A 16,965-nucleotide genomic window follows, 5' to 3' on the forward strand; every position below is an offset into this window, starting at 1 on the left:
GAAGCTGGGACTACAGGCGCCTGCCACCTCGCCCGGTTAGATTTTTGTATTTTTTAGTAGAGATGGGGTTTCACCATGTTTGCCAGGATGGTCTCGATCTCCTGACCTCGTGATCCACCACATGATCTCATTTGTATTTAAAACATCCTACAAAATATACTATATATATCTATTAATACATAGTGTCATTTCAGATGGATACGGGGAAGCCTCTATAGGATACCTGCTAACCTCTAGGGAGGTGAACAGGCTTCAGGGAGGAGGCAAAGGAAGTCTCCCATTTTCCCTATTTTTCGCCTTGTTAAAAAGAATGGGCAGGGCGCAGTGGCTCATGCCTGCAATCCCAGCACTTTGGGAGGCCGAGGTGGGCAGATCACCTGAGATTAGGAGTTCAGGACCAGCCTGGCCAACAAGGCAAAATCCCATCTCTACCAAAAATACAAAAATTAGCTGGGCATGGTGGTGGGCACCTGTAATCCCGGTTATTCAGGAGGCTAAGGCAGGAGAATCACTTAAACCCAGGTGGTAGAGGTTGCAGTGAGCTGAGACAGCGCCAGTTCTGTCCAGCCTGGGCAACAGACTTGAGTCTCTGTCTCAAAAATAATAACAGTAAAAAAGAATGTATTCAAATATTACTGTTAATTTAAAAATAAAGAGTAAAAAGTCTTCATAGCAAAATTCTTACCGCAGAATATTGTGTCAAGCTGTGCAATGATTTCACCACATCTTGCTATGTAATATAGTGCTGCCAGCCTTTGTACAGAAAGTATTATACAACTTTTGGATTCTTTCCTTAGGATCAGTGCCAGAAGTAGAATCAGTTGGTCAAACAGTATGCACATTTTCTCGATACGTTTGACTAGATGGCTTAATGAAAGAGTTTGCTGCAGTGTGCGCTCTGAAAACCACAAGAAAGTGGCTGGCGTCCTGCGTGCTCTCTTACTTTAATTATGTCTCATTTTTTCCATCATTCTCTCCCTTGCCACTTTGACAAATGTTCCATCAAATTTTATTTTGTTTTAATTTATGTCTTTGATCATTAATGAAAAAAATAGTTTCCCGTGTGTTCAAGTTTTGCTTCTCCTTCTGCACATTATTTTCTTATCCTTTGCCCATAACTCTGGTAGAATCAGAGTTTTTCATATACACTTGTGTGAGCCCTTGACGCTAAAAACCCTATTGCCATATTTTCTGCAAGTACTTCTCTAGCTTTGTTGTTAAATTTCTTCACATTTTCTTCTCTAAATCTTTAGATTTACCTATGGGCCTTTCTTTTCCTTTCTTTATTGAACTTATTTACAAATTATTCCTGTTTCCCACCAATGTTTGTACTAAAGACCTCTGCTAGACTTCATTCATTATCATTTACCATCAATTTCTATTTCCTTTTATAAATTTACCTGCAGCAAGGCTTCATTTCAACAACTATTTTTTTACGTGCTTATGTCACATCATAATTTCTTTATACTACAGTGATGTGCTATTGCTGGGAAGAATTCTTAAAATTTAGTTTGCAGATTTGATTCTCATTTACTTGGTTATTACTTACATGCCTTTCTTTCTGTATTTTAGTTAATAACCCTTAGTTAATCCTTCTTTCCTAATAGAAATATTTCTAGGCTTAATAGCTGGGTGTGGCGGCTCATGCCTGTAACTCCAGCACTTTGGGAGGCTGAGGCAGGTGGATCACCTGAGCGCAGGAGTTCAAGACCAGACTGGACAACATAATGAAACCCTGTCTCTACAGAAGAAAAAAAAAATACAAAAAATTAGCCGGGGATGACAGTGTACACCTGTGGTCCCAGCTACTCAGGAGGCTGAGGTGGGAGAATTGCATGAGCCTGGGAGGCAGAGGTTTCAGTCAGCTGAGACCATGCCACTGCACTCCAACCTGGGTGACAGAGTGAGATACCCTCTAAAAAAAAAAGAAAAGAAAGAAATATTTTAAGGATGAAATAATAATTAGCATAATACCTCTAATAAGCAATGCTTTCCAAAATACTAAACCTAGGCCTTTTAATGTATTTAACATTAATATAAATGTGAGCATACAAATGGCTCACCTGCTAGAACATTCTGCAGTGATGGAAATAGTCTATATCTGTGCTGTTCAATAACAGCAGCCACCAGCCACATGCAGCTATGGAGTACTTGCAATGTGCCTACTGCAAATAAGGAATGGAATTTTAGATTTTATTTACTTTTAATTAAAGTATGAATAGCCACATGTGACTAGTGGCTATCATGTTGGATGGTGAAGGCTCAAACCTTCCAAGGGTCATTTTCTACTTTCCAGATCCATTTTTAGGTAGATCTGACTGAGAAAATTAAAAAAAGAGAAATCACACCCAGGATACTTTGCTGCAAATCCAAACTACCATAACTATGTTTTTTCTCATCTATCTACCTAATTTTAAAAATTAAATGTTTTGAATTTGAGCTTATTTTTAACAACTCTCATTTATTACCTTCATCAGGTTTCCAATTAGGGTATTTTCAGGTTTGATGACAGACATCAAAAGCTCCTAATCTATCCCTTTGCCTCCAGTGCTATTTTTATCTACACCATTTTAGTTTCTATGTTTGTTATTTTATTCGCAAGCTCTTCCAGGGGAAGAAGTACCTAAATTAACCCCAGCAACCTATCATGGGAGTCTTGAAAGCCATAAAATAGAATGAGACATCAGCATATGCTGATGTAAATACCACTGGGATTTCTTAAAAGCTAGTCATAAATTTCTTTTTGTTGTTATGCCTGTTAATATGAAGAAAATGAGAGTGAGACAGAATTTTGTAAGAAGTGTAAAAATTCCTCAGTACTTACCATACTTGCCAGGATAAAGAATTTTCCTTAAACCATTGTAGATATACTGTCCTTCCGGTCGACAATGTGCAAGGATGAAGAAGGGCTGGGGAGCACAGTGGGTGGAGCAGCCTTGATTACCTTCCATTTCTTTCACTGTGGATGCAGAGGTTACTTGCAACATTTTTGTCACATTCCTACAAAAGCTATGGTGGAGCTGCTTGTCCCACCACCTCCTCCATATAAACCCCATTATCCTCATGCCCCCAGTGGCTCCATCTATTTATCTGGTCACAGCCATCCTGCCACCTGATGTCTTGCTTCCTATGGCCACACAGCAGGCAAACCTGGCTTGGCCAAAGCTGGAATTCCAATCAAAACCTTTATTTCAAAATAAATACTGTTTCTCCTTGCTGCTTTCCAGAACTTCAGAGGAGTGAGGAGAAGAAAAATAAAGAGAAACAGGAAAGGAAGAAGAAGAAAAAGGAAAGGACAAGAAGAGGGACCAGTAAGAAAAGCACAAGAATAGTCTTGCCTCTTTGCTAATTTATTATGTTTTATATAACAATCCACACATACACAAAAAGATTTTTCTCTATGTATTCTAAGTCGCCACTTCCCTTACTCAGTTTTCAGTGCAGAGAGGAAATAGCTAGTGATGATCTTGGATATAAAAATAATGATCCTTAATATTTGTTTCCGAATCTTTTCCAATAGGTTTTCAATACAGAGTTCCAGCCACCACACCATGATCATTTACCTATGTTGTTTCACAAGGTTTTTTTCTACATTATTCTACTGTAAGTGATACCATGTTCTCGTCAGCATTAAATACCTTTGTCTTATTCTCAATTCATGTTCAGCTTGTTTCTCCCAATGATCTGTGTATTCCTTTTACATACCTTGCAAATAATCAGTGATCCCCTACCCAGGGTATTTATGTCTTCTAGAATCTAAAATCCAATATCACCCTAAGTGCATGAGCTGCCACCTTTCAGAATAGCATTCAGCTTGTATTTTTTTAGGCCTGTAGATATTCCTGGCCAGGACTGGCTACATAATTTGCAGAGCCCAGGATAAAATAAATATGCAGGACTCCTTGTTCAAAATTATCATGAATGAGACAGAAGGGCATTAAACCAAGCATGGGCTCTTCCAAGCAAGAGGCCCTGGGTGACAGTACAGGCTGCATGTCTAGGAAGCGGGGAAATGAAGAGGGTCTGAAGTAAAGCTACCACAGAGGATAAAGTGAGGTGAGGGTGGATTTGAGAAACAGTTCCAAAGCAGAAATCAACCAAACCCGGTGACCAACAGGATGTGGGCAGAACAAGAAAAGAAGGAACCAGGGACAATTGTCTGTTTTGAACTTCAGGGACTAGGTGACCTTAGTGCTGGTCACTGAGGTGGGGGAGCAGGCTTGGTGGGGGACATAGCACCATTTAGGAAATATCAAGTTTCAGATGCCCACAGACATCCAGGTGAAGTGTGATAGTTGTTTGATGTTTAAGAGATAGATCTGGAGGCCGGGGGCGGTGGCTCATGCCTGTAATCCCAGCACTTTGGGAAGCCGAGGCAGGTGGATTGCTTAAGGTCAGGAGTTCCAGACCAGCATGGCCAACATGGTGAAATCCCGTCTCTACTCAAAATACAAAAAATTAGCCAGGCATAGGGGTGCACGCCTGTAGTCCTAGCTACTCAGGAGGCTGAGGCAGGAAAATCTCTTGAACCTGGGAGGTGGAGGTTGCAGTGAGCTGAGATTGTACTACTACATTCCAGCCTGGGTGAAAGAGTGAGACTCTGTCTCAAAAAAAAAAAAAAAAAAACTCTGGAGAGGGGAGAGGGTATTAGTGAAGGGGCTGGGCTAGTCCTCGGCCTATTTGACATCGGGGCCATTCCTTGCCCTTCCCCCGTTCTGCTATCTGTCACTGGTAGCCATCCTCTGTAGGCCGTTTCTCCCCAGCTCCTTTCTCAGGGGCATAGGTAGGAGACTGGAGAGAGTTGAGCAGGAGCCAGGGGATTTCTCCCCTTCTCTCTGCTGTAGGGCTGTCCTCCCACTGGGCTTATATCCTCTAAGACTCCAGCTCTCCTTATTTCCACAGGTCAAGAAGCCACTGGCTGTGATAGCCCCACCTCTCTTTTTGTCCCTCTAGCCTAAAAGGGTAGCAGGTTCCTGTCCTTGCTAATTTCTGTGTTGTCTCAATAACCCGTCTATGTTCTCAGCTCTTCCATCACCAGCAGGATGAAGTTTCTTGTATTTTTAAACCCTTTTTGTGTTTTCCTGCGTGACCCTGTCTGTTTGCTAAAGTAACTGAATGTGCCTTGAGATTGTAGATGGGGACTGAAAATTGCCACAGAATTTGGTAACAAGTTGGTGATGCTAACAAGAGAATGAAAGCCAGATTGCTGTGGATTTTTTAAATGGCTGGGAATTGAGGAAGTAATTAATGCACATTTGAGATTTTTATTTTTTAATAAATATATTATTAGAGGAAGGAGCAAAGGAAATAGGATAAAGAGAAAGAAGTTTTGAAGGTGGGAAATTGGCACTGGCCCCAAGTAGAATGGGAGCTGGAGGAGATACAGGTGAGAGCCAAGTCATGGCTTGATGAAAGAGCAGCTGAAATTGGCTCCCACAAATGGTGTGTCTGCTGCAGGACTGTGTGATAATCTCCAATGTCTCTCAGGAGTGAAGAAAGTGAACCCAGTGGCTATCACTGTGGTTCTCAAAGTATGGTCCATGGACCAGCAGCAGCTGCTGCGGCCCCTGAAAACCTGCTAGAAATGCAAAACCTCAGGCCATACCCCAGGCCAACCAAATGAGAAAACCTGGGAGTGGGGCTCAGCCATCTGGTTGAAGAGGCCTTCCAAGTGATTCTAATGAATGCTAAAGTTGAGATTGAGTGCCAGACCATTGCTATCCAAAGTGTGGTCTGCAATCACGCAGCATCAGCACCATTTGGGAGCTTATTAGAAATGCAGAATCTCTGTCCTCTCCCTCACATCCACATCAGGAGTTTAATAAGATCCCCAGGTGGCTCCTATGCATATTAAGCGGCATTGAACTTAGGGACTTTTTCTCCTCATTGGTATTTGTAGATAGCCAGTGATTCTTGAGGACCTAAATGAGAGGGTAACTTTTAGTGGAGTAATTTCAGGTTAAATTCAGATGACAGAAGAGGTATCAGATTTTGGAGGCTGAGAACCCTGCCTAACACCTTTCAAATGATACCATATAGGTGACTAGACCTGCTGTCTCCTCTCGTGGACTACACGTGAGACAAATGGAAAATTACAATGCAAAACAAAACAAAATGCAGCTCTGATGGTCAGCCCTCAGGAAAGGTTATTGAGTGTCTACTATATGTCCTAAGTTCTTTGGTGGACCCTGAAATACGAACTGTTGCTCAGTTCCTATGCTCAGGAGCTCCCAGTCTAGTAGAAGATACAGATGATACAGATGCGTGAACACATTATTACGATCCCTCTGGTAAAGGCATGATCATGATCTGCAAGGGAATTTGGGGATCATGGAGAAGGAGAGAGCCAGACAACCACAGTGGGTCAAAGAAAGCTTGTTGGACGAACTCCTGCCAGAGCTGAATGAGTGGGGATCTACCAGATGATGAGGTGGCAGGAAGAGACATTCCAGGGAGAGGTGGCCTCAGGAACAACGGCACAGAAACAACACAGAGTTTGGGATCTCCACCCTGGGGGCAGGAACATATTCTTTACAAGGCCAGAGTGCATCTAATTAAAAAAACACACACACAGTTATTTTTGACATTTTCAATCCAAATACCATGTAGTCTTACTTTGAGCCTGACTCTTTCTGTAGGGCTTAGGCTAGGCTGGTGTGATGGAAGAATTCTGCAGTGGCAGCAGCATTGACATTACTCCACATCACATGTGAATCAACAGTCGTGAGAGAGGGAAGTCAAGCCCATGTTAGGTGGTCTATGGAGAAGCTCCTCTATTGTCACATTCTTTCTTCTTCTTAACCCAGAAACCATGATTTTGGTGGCACAGAGAAATGTGAATACTCAGGTTAAAAACACTTGACACCCTCATTTCTCCACTCAAATCAGTGTGCCTAAAGGCACACTCATGCACCCAGACCAGCAACACCAACCCTCTCTCTGCACCCCTGTGTTATGTGATCTTAGCTGTGCTCACGGTGAACTCATGCCAGAATAAACCAGAATGACTATCTGAAGAGTCTTTCCCAAGAACCTCAGCTCTTCCCCCCTTGCAGAAGATGGGCATGAGTTTCAGGGCCCAAGGGTATTCTGCCTTAGTGGTGTTTAGTTTTCATACATTTATGCTGGAGTATATGATTTTTTTCTTTTTGAGACAAGGCCTGGCTCTATCACCCAGGCTGGAGCACAGTGGTGGGATCTTGGCTTACTGCAACCTCCGCCTCCCAGGCTCAAGCCAGCCTCCCACCTCAGCTTCTCAAGTAGCTGGGACTACAGGTGTGCACCACCATGCCTGGCTAATTACTGATTTTTTTTTTTTTTTTTTTTTTTTGTAGAGATTGGGTTTCATCATGTTGTCCAGGCTGATGTCAAACTCTTGAGCTCAAAGCAATCCACCTGCCTTTCCTCCCAAAATGCTGGGGGATTACAGGCATGAGCCACCATGCCTGGCCTATATGATGTTTTTATATTCTAAAAGGATCCTTCAAGAAAGAGGCAGATGTCTTATATTTGCCTCTCATGGCATCTCTTATTTTACAAGGGTGCCCACTCAAATACTCAATTTTGTACAACAAAGTATTGCTCGAAGGAGGCACATTAGCTTGAAGCAATCTCAGTCAATGTTAGTTCAAAATTTTTACAGAGGCCACTTGATGCATTCAGTAAAACCAGGAGTCAAAGAAATTTAACTTAGATTTGGCCATTTTCCTGGAATCACCACTGATGGATGTTGCTGGAAATAAGACATCTATATACCACCTTATAAAGCAAGATGGTATGTGATTTTGATGTGGAGATCACAAGCAGCAGATTGACTTTCTGTGGTTAGGATATATCCAGAGGCAACATCATATCCAAAAAGTGCTGCGTGTCAAACAGCTCATCTGGAAGTGAATATGATGTGGTTTGCAGAACTGTTAAAAGATTGGGAAAGTGGTTCTAGTGATGGGAGAGACCTGATGTAAAAGACTCATGTGAAAAGTTTTAATAAAATAGATTCAAGGAGTGTGAGAATGGCAATAAGCAAAGTATTATTTTATAAAATGCTTTTTAAAAATATTTACCTGTAATATTTAATGAATAGTTTTTTTTAACCTAGTCACACACACTATAAGGTAATAAGTTCAATGCAGTATACCTGTTGAGTGGCAAACTCATATATTTGATATCCATCACAATAGTTGGATGTCTAATAGGCATCTCAAGCTTAACAGGACCGAAATAAAATTCTTAGTTTTCTTTTCAAACATGTTTCTTCCCCAGTTTTGCTCATTTTAATAAGTGGCACTGCAATTTACCCGTTAGTTTAAGATAAAAACTTAGAAGCCATTCTCGACTCCTCTTTTTCTCCCATATCCCAGATTTATCTTCAAAATACATCCTAAATCCAACCAATTCCACCACCTCCACCACTACGGTATTCATCCAGCACTCATCATCTCTAACCTGGACTACCTCCTAACTAGTCTTACTGTTTCACTTTTGTCCTCCTACAGGCAGACCTCCACATAGCAGCCAAATTGTGTAAAATACACAAAAAATAAAGCATGCCCCTCTCCTGTCCAAGAGCCTCTGATAGTATCCCATCACACTGAGAAGATATCCAGATTTTCCTTCTGAGGCCCAGAAGACCCTGTGATTATATTACTATCTCCGTCCCAACTCTCGGTAACCTGCTCTCCTTTCCCTCCTTCCTATCCACATTGCCTTCTGTCTTCCTTCATCACACTAAACTCATGTTCATATCAGGCTGTCACACTTCCAGTCCTCTGCCAGAACACCCTGCTTCCAGATCTTACCATGACCTGCTGGCTCCTGAGCTTCATTCAGGCATCTGCTCAAATATGTCCTTAAAAAGGCCTTTCCTCATCACCCTGCTAAAATTGCACTTCAAACCTGATTCTTTTTTCTTTTAGCACTTATTACCAGCAGCTCTATGACATTGAGATATCGTCTGTCTTGTTCATCCCTCTGTCCCTAAAACAGTGCTTAGCATTTATAGTTGCTTAAACATTTCTTTCCTGAATTTAAAGTAGTACTTGACTATTCCATCTATATCCCCGTAAGAATGGTTAACCATTCTAGTGGGTCAACAAACTTTTTGTGAACCTTTTTGTTGGAAGCTCTAGTGGTTCTCAAATTTCACCATGCATCAGAATCACTTGGAGAGTTTGTTAAAGCACAGATTAATGGGATGCAGCCTCAAAGTTTCTGATTTAAAAAATGTGGGGTGGGGTTGGAAAATTTGCATCCTAACAAGTTGCAAGGTGCTGCTGCAGCTTCTGGTCCAGGTACCACACTTTTAGAACATAAGAAACAACTGAGTCAAACATCACCTCTGGCAATGCCACTTCTTCACATTTTCTCTTCCCAATCCCTTGACCCTTTTTTTCACTTGCCAGTAGCACCACAGAAAGCCATAGGACTTATGCCCCAGATCTACTCCTCACTAGGACAACCTTGTGATATGAAGCGCTTGAGAACCAAGGCTTCCGTTCCTCTACTTCCAGGATTTTGCGCTGCACTTCTCAGGTTTTGCACAAAGTCGTAGAAGGAAAAGTGTTTGTGGAGCGTTGTGCATTCTAATGATGTCAAAATTTATAAAAGGAATGCCTTTTATCCTCCTCCCCTGCCAGGCTTTAAGCCAGTGCTTTCTGCACCTTAAGAATATGTCAGCATCATCAATACTAAAAGGTTGTGGTTCACTCCAATCAAACAGGACTCTTTTCCCAGCAATTGCAAGCCTGGGCAATGACTGATTGTTTAACTTCTGCCCTGTGTTGTTCGAAGGGAGCAGGACTGAGATCTAGTTCTTCAACTGCAGCAGTGAGATTTCCTATGTATTTCAGTGGGTAATGGCTGGGTGAAGGGAGAAGTTTCTGAAACCTTTCTCACTTTGAAGGGGTGTGTGTGTGTTAGACTTCCACTTAGATGAATCAGCCTGGAGCCCTTTTGGGCTTCCATGTTTCTTTTCCACCCCCGTTTTTTCATGCACATTTAAAATTGAGTGATAATTCTGAGCCCCATTTTCTTTTATCTTGTTTCCTGATAGTCTCCTACTGCTCGTTCCTCAGAGTAAAATCATTAAAGCTCTCTCTAAGAAAACAATTATCTTGGGGGGTATGACCCATCCAACATTTACCTTATTTACATTTACAACATTCAATACCTTAGCCATTTGTGATGGGTTAATCAAGCTTTTAACAAGTCTTTGAAATCAGGAGAAAGGAATTTTATGGGAAATTGGTGGTAGTGTAATCAGTGAACATCTGGGGTACAAAGCATGTCAGACAAGGGACCCTTGTGTTGGAACTGTTCTGTAATTTAATTCTGTTTAATTCTATCACACATGTAGATTCATGTAATTACACGAATTTACATGTGTGATAGAATTAAACAGAATTAAAATACACACTACTGCACTGTAAATACACACAGAATTAAATACATACACACGTACACACGACTGTAAAACTGGTGAAATCTGAACAAGGTGGATTGTATTGTCAATATCCTGGTTAGGATATCGTACTGTAGTTATTCAAGATGTTACCGTTGGGGAAGACTGGGTACATTGGAGAAAAGTAGGTACACATAATCTCTGATATTTCTTACAACTGCATGTTAAAATAATCTCAAAATTCAAAGTTTAAAAAAGAATTGCTGCACAGAGGACAGGACTGGTGGATGTCAGAATGCAGAGTCCCCGTTTGCAGTGAAAGCATCGTCAGAGCCCAGAGAAGAGGACAGAACCCCAATCTAAGGGGAAGAGAGGCATGGAAGGGAAGATGAGGCATGATCCTAGGGAAAACTCCATTTTCCTCCTGTCCTTAAATTATACTGAGGAGAATATAGTCTATCACTAAGTCATAATTCCTAGAACAATCATCTGTCAGATGTGAAAGCAATAGTAGTACTAGATGACACTGAGTGCTGCCAGCTGCCTGTTTCTTTACATGAGTTATCTTGTTTGATCCGCTAATGTCCTATGGTATAGGTACTATTATTATATCCATTTTACAAATGAGAAAATCAAGGCACAGAGAAATGAAGAAACATAACTGGCAACTGGCAAAGCCAGGATTTGTCTGATATGCTCAGCAGTGCAGCATCAACACTATTGGGTGCTCACCATGTGCTAGGTATACTGCCCTAAATGCTTTCTTTTCATGCTGAAGAAAGTAGCCTATCACATCTGGAAAATTCTCTGTCAGATACTGGCATCAAATTACATTTGTTTGTTGTGTGCTTAAGTGTCAGGCACTTTACATAAGTCATCCCTTTGCATCCTCACAGCAAGTCTGGATGTATTGTTTCCACCTTATTGATGAGAAAGCCAGGCCCAGAGAAGTTGGCTGTCTTCAAAATCACACGACCAACATGTGCAGAACAGCAAAGGCGCTCAGCCCTGAACTCCAGAGCTCTGAGTGCCGTGGCCTCCAACTCAGAAACCACAACCTCAAAGTCATTTAATTTTCCGCCAAGTTAGAGGCTCCTAGTATTCACTGACCAGGCATGAATCTATTTTATTTATCCTGGTGTGCAAAGGATAGAGATTTAGCATACTCATTTTGCCTAGTACAACTTGGGAACTTTCTTTGCTATGTGAATCTATTAGCCCATGGAAAAGCTCTTTTTAGTTTCACGGTTCAATACACAACAGCAGCACATACAACTCGATGTTTAATAAGCCTTCTTTAATGATGATGGTCATGACTTTTTGCTTTGAAGGTTTGCAGGAAGCGATGAACATTTCTAACATATAAGCGATCTCTTCCTTCCGTTCCTTTCCTCTTCGTGTCACTCCAGAGCACCTAGCAGGGGACTGGGTATTTAAATGGTTATTTATCTATTAGTCCCTCTGAGTGAAGTGGACACATTCTGTGCTACATCATCGACCTGTAAACACAAAGACTGGACACACGAAACCGCGAGGAACTTGTCGGGAATTTCTTGCAGACTGATAGGGTGAACCAAATAAATTCACAGCATCTCAGCCGCAGGCTCCGGGTTACAATGCGGATTCCTCCTGGGCGGCGCGCCCCAATAGGCTTTCACTTTTCTGCTGGGGCGCTTGCCCACTCCGAGCCAACTCCACGTCCTGGTTTTCGTCCTCGCCTGCTTCCCGCCGGCAGCCGGCTGCCGGTAAACATGCGGGGGTCGCAGAAAGAGCCGGCTGCCATTGGAGGAGCCCATCCAGGCCTCCCCTACGCCTAGCTCCGGAGCTGTCAGTTACTCGAACAGTGCGAGCGAGATTTTGGCGCCACAGCTGGGAGTGAGGCTTTTGTTCCATAACAAAAACAAGCGCCTGAGTGGCAAGGCTGCCAGCGCCCAGCCCAGCCGAGCAGGCATAAAGGAGCCCGCGTCGCGGATGTTTGTGACCTGTCATTAGAGACAGCTCCCTCAGCTTCCAAACGATCACATGGAGACAATGTGGCAAATTATGTTTGCACCAGCAAAGACCCTGCTCGAGCCACGAAGGTGAATACTGTGCACCAGGATCTAGTAAGGGGGGCCTGCTTGCTCAGGCGGAAAAACACCAACGAGTCATTTCCAGCGCTTTTTGTCTCCTCTGTCAAAGAACTTCTGTTTTCCCTCTGCAGCTGAAAGGCAGCCTTCTGGTTGAAACAAATTAAATGATGAATCCAAGAGGAAAAACTAGGTATTAAGATGTCATAATGTAGTTCTCCTGATATGGTGGTCCCCCATTATAAGTACATAGAGATGGAGTCTACTATATTATTTGTTTGATGTTTGCACATATGATGCTAAATTAGAACACGTCCAGACCCAGGTTACTCCCTACTATGGAAAAATTCATGTGAAAACCAGAATTCGAAAATCAGATAGATTAGGGGCGAGTGTTCTCATTTCAGAGTCTTTGAGTTTCAAAGCATTCCAAAGACTTGAAACTCCTCTCCAAATGAGTAAAGCTGATATCTAAAGTGCCACAATTGAGAATTTGTTTATTCAGATTTAGTCTGGTTAGAATGGAAGTACCTTTGAGAAAACGATGATGTTAAAAGATAGTCATTTACACCTTAGTGTGAATTTGTTTATTTTTCTTTTGAGAATAGGCTTTCAGGAAGGAAAGAGACTAGTTACAATTGAGTTCCTGGAAGGAGACAGATGAACAATATGGGTGGAAATGGATGCAGAAACACAGTCTAGGTGTCCCAGAAGCCCTGTTTGTGGCTTCACAATTCTGGGGAAACCCAGCTTTTTAAAGAGAGGTTTGTTTTGTTTTGTCTTGTTTCTGCAATAATAGAACTTTCTGCAGTTATGGACATGTTCTATATCTGCACTGTCTAATATGCAAATCACTAGGCACATGTGGTTATTGAGGACTTGAAATGTGCCTGGTGTGACTGAGAAATTGAATTTTTAATTCAATTGGATTTATATAGCCACATGTGACTAATGGTTCCCATATTGGGCAGCACAGCTTTAGAGCATTTTAAACGGTGTCCACAAATCTTCAGGAAAAAAAATTGCATAGTGTAGTGGGCAGCCTCAAAGATGGCCCACAATAGTCCCTACCTCCTGGTATTCATGCCCGTGAGTGGGATTCCCTCCTTTTGAGCATGGGCTATAACTAGCAATTTGTTTCCAGCAATAGAACATGGCCAAAGTGATGGGATGTCACCTCCAAGATTAGGTTACAAAGAGACTCCAGCTCCATCTGGAGCATCTTCTTTGGCTCTCTCCCTTGTTTGCTCTGAGGGAAGCCAGCTGCCATGTCATCAGCTGCCCTGTGGAGCAGCCCCGCTGGCAGGGAACTGATGTCTTCAGCCAACAGCCAGCAAGGATCTGAAGCCCTCAGACCAACAACCATCAAAGAACTAAATGCTGCCAAAAACCACGGGAAGGAGCTGAGAACTGAATTCTCCACTAGTCCTGGCCTAGAGATGACTGCAGCCCTGGCTGACACCTTGATTGCAGCTTTGTGAACCAGAGACACCCAGGTAAGCCATGCCTGAATTGTAGACCCACAGAAAATGTGGGCTCAGAAAGGTGTGTTGTTTGAAGTCACTGAGTTTTGGAGCAGTTTTTTACACAGCAAAAAATTTTGGTGTGGTTAGGTTCATTTAAAAGACATTTATATGAGTTAGGGTATCCCCCGGTCCAGAGAAACCTCCAAACATTAGTGTCTAATGCAATAAAAGTTCTGTTCTTTTAACAGTGCCATGTGGGAATTCTGATGGTGGTATGAGACCCAGCACTTTTTCCTTCAGGTTGTCCTAGAAATCATTTCCATTCCAGTCAGCTGGAAGGGGAGGCAGAGTGGCTCCCATGGGGAGCAGACTTGGGGAAGATGCACACCATTTCTGCCTATGTTCTACCGGCCTTGCTTAAATGACCACCCCAGACTGTAAGGCAGACTGGGAAATATAGTCCAACTGTATGCCCAGAGTGAAGCCAAAGCAGATTTGAGGATCAATCAGCCTGTAGGTTTTGCCAAAGCACAGTATTTTTTGAGGTGGGTAAGCCCCTTGACAAGAACAGGCCTTCATGGCTTGCCAAACCCTGGGATCATGCAGACAATAATCTCTTAATAAATAATGGTAGGCCAGGCGCAGTGGTTCACGCCTGTGATATCCCAGCACTTTGGGAGGCCGAGGCGGGTGGATCCCGAGGTCAGGAGTTCAAGACCAGCCTGGCCAAGATGGTGAAACCCTGTCTTTACTAAAAATACAAAAATTAGCTGGGCACAGTGGCAGGCGCCTGTAATCCCAGCTACTTGGGAGGCTGAGGCAGGAGAATTACTTGAACCAGGGAGGTGGAGGTTGCAGTGAACCAAGATTGAGCCACTGCACTCCAGCCTTGGCGACACAGCGAGACTCTGTCTCAAAATAATAATAATAATAGTAATAGTGATGACAGAACTCGAAAGAGGCTATTATCCCCATTTCAAGATGTGAATTCACCAAAATTGTCAGAGTATTCTAGTCCCATAAGTTCCCATGACTCAACCAAAAGTCAACTAAAGCAAAGTTGTGTGAAGAAAGTGATGGCACAGTTCTGGAAATGACAATGGAAAAATCAGGAAAAGATTTTTATTTTCTGTTCACCCCACAAAAAATCTGTGGACGCATTAGCAGTCTCTTCTCGTTCCTGCCTCTACCCTCTGAAACCCAAAACAACCTCTAATTTACTTTCTATCTCTGTGCATGTTCAAATGAGCATGTTCTAAACGACAGAGTGTGATTAGGGTGGAGTTCTACGAGCTGAGGCATCCCTTAGATGTGATTGCTAAGGTATCTGTCACATCTATTGCTTTGAAGGCTGATTGATTTTCTGGAGGCTGCCCCCAATGTCACTGTCCGTCTTAGGGTTTATAGTGAAAGGGGAAAAAAAGAAAAGATTGGTTTTGTTGATTTCAATTGTTTTAAATTGAGGAACTCGTGTGTCAATATATTTTTGCTCCTGTATCAGTACATTTCTGAAATGTCACTCCTCCCTTTTATCACCCTGGTCACCTTCCACCCATCTCCCTTAATGTTAACTTGTGAGCTAGTAAACATGGGAATGTTAACTGAGTATGTATCTTTCAACATGTGTATTAGCCCGTCTTCACGCTGCTGATAAAGACATTCCTGAGACTGGTGAATTTATAAAGAAAAAGAGGGTTAATGGATTCACAGTTCCACATGGCTGGGGAAGCCTCACAATCATGATGGAAGGCAAAAGGCATGTCTTACATTGCGGCAGATAGGAGAGAATGTGCAGGGGACCTCCCCTTTATAAAGCTATAAGATCTCATGAGACTTATTCACTATCATGAGAACAGCATGGGAAAGACCCGCCCCTATGATTCAATTACCTCCCACTGGGTCCCTCCCACGACACATGGGAATTCTGGGAGCTACAATTCAAGGTGAGATTTGGGTGGGGACACAGCCAAACCATATCAACATGACTTTAAAAAAAGTTTTGGCACCCTGAAGTAAACAACTAAAAAAAAAAAAAAAAAAAAAGAAGAATGCTTGACACAAATCCAAAGGCAGGTGTCTAAGGAGCTAATGTCACTTAAGCTTCAGAGCTCCTTCCTTGTAGGGGTCCTGTCTTAGGCTGAGTGCTGCCCTGCAGAGAGAAGCAGCAGCAGCAGCTCTCACATGTGATGAAGCCAGGAGTACTGCCCAAGGAGGGGGCCCCTCTATATTCCTACTTTTTAACAGCTTTATTGAGATGTAATACAAATAACATAGGATGTCCCCTTTTAAGCTCTGTAATTCTGTGTTCTTTTTACAGTATATTCACAGACTTGTTAGTAGATTTTCATTACTGTAACCCCCACAAAAAAACTGTGGACCCATTAGCAATCCCTTCTCATTCCTGCCCTTAACCCCTGAAAACCAGATAACCTCTAATTTACTTTCTATCTCTATAGATTTGCCCATTCTGGACATGTTTTTCTTTTTCTTTCTTTCTTTTTGTGAAACAGCCTGAGTAACACCTCTGTTACCCAGGCTGGAGTAGAGTGGCATGATCATGGCTCATGGCAGCCTTGGCTTCCTGGGCTCAAGTGATCCCCCAACCTCAGCCTCCCAAGTAACTGGGACTACAGGCGTGCGCGACCATGCCCAGCTAATTTTTTGTAATTTTAGTAGAGCTTCCCCACGTTGTCTACACTAGTCTGAAACTCCTGGGCTCAAGCGGTCTGCCCACTTTGGCCTCCCAAAGTGCTGGGATTACAAGCGTTAGCCACCTCGCCCCTTCATGGACATTTCATATAAGTGGAGTCATATAATACATGGTTTTCTGTGACTGGTTTCTTTCACATGACATGATGTTTTCAAGGTTCACCCATGTTGCAGCATGTATCAGAGCTTTATTTCTTTTTATTGCCAAATAAAAATACATGGTACGGGCAGAGCTCATTTTGTTTATCCAGTCATCAACTGATGGGCATTTAGGTTGGTTTTATATTCATTTTGTCTATATTATATTATTTGTCTATATTAT

The sequence above is a fragment of the Rhinopithecus roxellana genome, chromosome 9 (assembly GCF_007565055.1).
Source record: "Rhinopithecus roxellana isolate Shanxi Qingling chromosome 9, ASM756505v1, whole genome shotgun sequence".
NCBI lineage: Eukaryota > Metazoa > Chordata > Mammalia > Primates > Cercopithecidae > Rhinopithecus > Rhinopithecus roxellana.